The sequence below is a fragment of the Numenius arquata genome, chromosome 6 (genome assembly GCF_964106895.1).
Source record: "Numenius arquata chromosome 6, bNumArq3.hap1.1, whole genome shotgun sequence".
NCBI lineage: Eukaryota > Metazoa > Chordata > Aves > Charadriiformes > Scolopacidae > Numenius > Numenius arquata.
The window spans coordinates 41,808,229-41,813,607 of record NC_133581.1 but is presented as its reverse complement, the minus strand read 5'-3'; positions in this window follow the sequence as shown (position 1 = coordinate 41,813,607).

The following is a 5,379-nucleotide window of genomic DNA, read 5'->3' as shown; positions in this document are numbered from 1 at the left end:
ACGCCCCGCCGCGGCGCACGGCCCGACGGGAGTTGTAGTCCTTCGGGCCTCCCTTCGCACCTCCTGCCGCCAGGCTACTCTCCGCCGGTGAACTACATTGCCCAGGGCTCCGTGCCGCACGCGAGGAGGGGGTGGGACAAAACATCCGGGTCTGCCGCGCGATGCATTGTGGTACCTGTAGTCTGGTGCCGGCAGGGCGGCACACAGCAGTGGGGGCCGGGGCAGACGCCATTTCCCGGCAGGCAGCGCGTCCGGCGGCGGCGGGGATGAGGCGACGGTCGGCCTCTAGCGGCGGTGGCGACCGACTAGTTGGCCCCGTTCGCCACTGCGGTGGGTTGGCGAGGTGAAGGGCCCGGCACCGCCTCTCCTCGACAGGAGGACCCCCAAGGCGGCTGGCCGACGCCTCGGGGTGGGCGCCGCCTCAGCCTTCCCGCCCCTCGGGGGACCCGGCCTAGCGCTCTCTCTCGGGTGTTCGCTGTTCCCACAGGAACGAAACTCAGTGCCGCTTTTGAGGTGGGAGAGCTATAAACACACACATCTGTGCTGTACTAAGGCCTGTATAGTAACGAATGAGCGCAACATGGCTGGACCGCTTTCCAGTTCCAGGGTTTCAGTTCTGAAAGCTATTTGTATGAAGAACCTTATCCCTCATGCAGGAATTTCTTCCTATGTCGTTAAGCAATTGCTTACAAGAGTTTCAGTATAGCATCACTGCCTGGTGTGCCAATGCATCCCATACTACAGTACAGCAGACATAGCTATTGGGGTGTTGCTTTTTTGCCCGTTGGGTGTTAACAAGACAAAAATTGTATTCTCTAATCCTGACAGGGTTGCACTCAAGTTACCCTGTTTTTTCTTGTCTTAAACCTGTGGTGAAATCCTGGGTCAGAAGAGCATGACGTCAGCCGAACTGTGAAACTCCAGCTACCCCCAACCAATACTTGTGCCAATGTTTGCTTATCTTCAGAAGTCAATGTCCTATAGTGCTTGTAAAAAAAAGAGTTACTGAGTATAGTTTTAGGTACCATTGGTTCCCATGAGTCATCTTGTTAATCACATGGGTTTGCAATTATGTCTTGTATTCTTTACGGTTTAATAGGTAAGTCCACGCACTATAAAGACCTACACAACTAAATTAGCAAACTGACTGGTCTATTCAAGGAAGTAAGACTTGTTAATATCTGAATAAAGCTAAAGGAAAAAAATTGGGGTTTCCCCTCTCAAGAATTCAGGTTTTTTGAATAGTAAAGAACATTAGAAAAGCAACTGTTTAAACTCAGAAACTAAACTTTGCACCTGTCCAGCAATTGTATTAGAGACCATCTGGAAATTCCAGGTACTGTAGGCATAAAGCAGGGAATCAAGACAAATATAAAACAGAATTTACTCAAATAAAAGACTTCATTTGATGTTGTCTTTGCTATTGAGCTGGTCAATGGGAAAAGAGGAAGAAGAAATTTCAATCTGAACGTCACCAGGTGTAAATTTGCAGTGTCGTTCTTTAATACAAAGTACAGGCAGTGACCCAAAGAACCTTCCAATCCACAGAGCACCGCCAACAGAGGTGCACAGGAGGGAGCAAGACAGTTAAAGAAATTGAACTTACCCGTTTAGAAACACCTCGGATGAATTTGCCAGATGGACCTGAGCGTCGTGACCGGTGCAGGAGAAGACCTTGCTCTCCCATGGTCGGAGAAGCAGAACGAGACAGGTTCGCATTTCCCTGATGGCGTCCACCAGAGGGGGCCCGGGCCCCGCAGTTCTTCCAGCTCCTGTGCCAGAAGGCCATTTGGCATCTGAACAGCAGCAGCCTTTTATTTTTTATTTCTTCTCTTGCCTGCAGATGTTTCCCATGATAAAGGGAACTCTGATTATTAAAATCCTATGTGACAACTTAGCCCATAAGGTTTTCAATTTCTGTTTGAAGTGTAGGAGAGATTAAATGGTCTTTGGTTCATATGTCTTCTCCTTGCCAAACTCAGTTGTTGCACAGTAAATGGTAGGTTCTGTGTCCTACACAGTTATAGCTGCAAAAGCTGTGTGCTTCTCTAACTTGCTGTGAAACTGTGCCCCAGTGTATTAGACTTGGCCTTGATAATCTTGGGGCTTGATTACTATAGTGGAACACATCTAAAGTAAAATTTTTGGCCAGAAAAAGTTCAAATTAATTCAAAATGTGGCTGTCTGCCTCCTCAGTCTCCCAGGCTGTAATGCGTCTGCTTGCAGTTCAGTGTGATAAAAAGGGCAGATCATCACCACAGTGAACAGAAAACTGAGTTTCAGTACTTTCTTGCTGTTCAGAAGGCTCATTTTCTTCTAGATGAGGAACCAACTGTACTATCAGCATGCCAAAAGCTGTTCTCATTGTCTGTCTGGGGTTCTAGTCATGCAGGCAAGCATCATCTCAACCACAGTTATTTACTTATGTAAAGGAAATGTGTTTTAAATTAAACACACACAAAAAAAGACCTATGAGTAGTACATTTTTTGTGTGTTCCTGTATTCCAGGCTGTTTTTCTCCTACAGAAGAAATTGACAGATGTCTGTTCTGGTTTTTACAGAGTACAAAAGCATCCCGCTCGAAGGCCCTGATTTGCCTCCCAGATAGGAACCTGGACTGTCCCAAAGCAGGTAAGGTTGGAATACACAAACACTCATGTCTCTTCCACATGTACAGGCTTGTGGAAGTGGTTCCCTCTTAGCACAGATCTGGTTTTGTACGCAATTAAGGTCATACCTGTTTGTATCATGAGGTATGTGCATATAGGGGAGGGAATCATGAGGGAATACATATGTATATTCATCACTCCTAGATACCTCTGCTTTTTTAATGTTAAATCCTTACATGTTGGATTTCAAAGGTGTGTTGAGTGAACTTCCAGTAGAAACTCTCAAAATCCTCCTATGGTGGTATTTGAATCCTAAACTTTTGGCTATACTGTCCATTGTGTCTACTGGCTGGTCACTCTTAATTCATGTATCTCAGAATATGAATGTTAATAGCAAGCTTATAAATCATTTTTATACATGAGCAATGCCTGTTGCAGGAGGATTATTGTCTGTTAGATAAAAGTCCCCTTACGCTGTGCGGTTGGATACACCTAAGCTCTTAGCAGGGTTTGTGAATTCTACAGCTTTTTCATTTAAGACTCACAAGTAACTGTGGGTGAAAACGAGCAGCAATCATCATAAGAAGGATGCCATTCCTGTTTGATGGGCCACAGATTTATAGATGAGTAATGTATAACTGGAGACCGCTGGCAGGAAACCAGAGATTTTAGCAATAATTAGAGGAAAGCTGAAGGTTTTGTTATCTGCAGAGGGGCAGGAGGTGGTTTGGAGCATGTGTGGAAGCTCCAGCTAATGTGCATATCCCTTAAGGAAAGCGTTTAACAAGGACCCCTAACAGAACTCACAAAAAGCAGAACCTTTAGATCTCAGACTGAAAAGCCTTTCCTATGAAAGAGAAAACTAGTTCAATCACATTATATTTCAGCCTGTCTGTACATTCAGGAATGCATTTCTACATCACTGTTGTTGAATTCATGTTCTCAAAACAAATGAGATTGGAGCCTTTAGCCAGGCTGTGTGCCCTTAGGGCTTACAACTTGCCTGCAGGAAGGGCTTGCTTACAAATAAAACACCCTGATCGAGTCACATTGCCATGTCTCAGACTCCTGCTTCAAACCATATTTCTAAGGAAAAGTTGCAGGACCAATATTCCTGTATTGCTGTTTCAACATGTTGTTCATGCTCCTTTACCAAATATCTAAACATCTAAAACATTGGACCTATGCAGAGCCCCACATTTGACCATAGGAAGGGAATCTAAAGTAATACTCAAGTTACAAAGCTGTTCAGCATTGTATATTTAAAATGGGGACCCATTTAACTTTGTATACAATGACAATTGTCATGGGGTTAGTACTTTTGCACCTCCATGAAAGTCCTCAGACTCAGGGAGAAGAATTAGCTTTTGTACAGTCTGAAGTTGAGGTTAGAAATAGAGTTTAATTTTCTCTCATGCTGCTGAAATTGCTATATCCTCCAAAAAGGTGCCGATCTAAATAGTGAGCCAAATTAAATGAAGGAATACTTTTCATAGCCAGAAGACAGGAACTTGTAAAAACTACAAATACTTGTTTTCTGCTGTGCATGTACTTTCCCACCATGATGCAAGCAAGCTGTAGACCCTGCTGTCCGCAACTTATCAATTATAATTCTTCTGAGGGTGAAAATTAACCAGTGTTTAAAAAGGAAAACATTACAGATTCTCAAAAAAAAAAAAGTCTGCATAATTCAAAATTTTCTTGGCTGCCTTCCTAGCACCAGTAAAGCAAATTGGCATTTTCTACATGCTCTTCTTCACAAAGGCATAATTGTAGCAAAAACTTTTATTATATATTACATTTTGGCATCTTCCAGTTTGGCATTGGCATTTAGTTCTGAATACATCAAGTCAAGGCAAAGTGTTAGCTGTCTACAGTGGTGATTTTTTTCTCCTCTTCACATCTTCTGAGACATCTTCTCAGAGGTGGAAGATTTCTCTCTACAGACAAGGTACTTCACACCGAATATGTTCTCCACAGTTAGTGGCTCCATTTAGATTTGGTGGACTTTTCAGGCCTCATTTTTAAAAAAAATATTATGGTAATATCCCATGGACAATTTCAATACCTGACTCAGGCCACAGCAAAGTGGCAACAACAGGTGCTTCACTCCATTCCCTCACTGCTTATTTCCACCACTCTTAACTATTTCTTTAGTGAAATCTGTTCCCTGACCTGGTTCATCTCAGAGAGGAGTAGTGCAATTCTCTGAGTTGAGATGCTGTACAGACATCCTAGTTTGCACCTTCAGTGTAAAGTGGTGATTTCCAGGCTAAGCTAAGGTGCCTACACAAACTGTGTGAGCTTGGCTTCAAAGCATAAACAAACATGTGCTGAAAGTTCTTCGGTATGCATACTAGAATGCACATTAGGGTTGGGTAACAACATTTGTCAGAACACATGTTAAAGTCACTACACATTCTGAAATTTTTACAGGCAAGTTTCTAACATTAGAAGTTCTTGAAAATCTGCTTCCATAGTTTCAGTTCTGCTTTTGTATTTTGCCATGCGACACCAGCAATGGGAATACTACCACAAAAAGCTTACAGTCTCAGACAGAAGCATCCCACGGGCAAGAATGTTTTTGTCCATAATTCACCGTGCAAATGACACCACTGTAGACGTAAGACTAAAACATCAAGCTTCAGGCTTGTTAAAGGTATAAAGGAGCTACATATTTTTTTTTGCTGAAATTGGTGGCATCTTGACTTTTACCTGTGACTAGCTGGCTTCTTTCATTCTGTGTTTTCCAACTCCCATCTGTATAGCG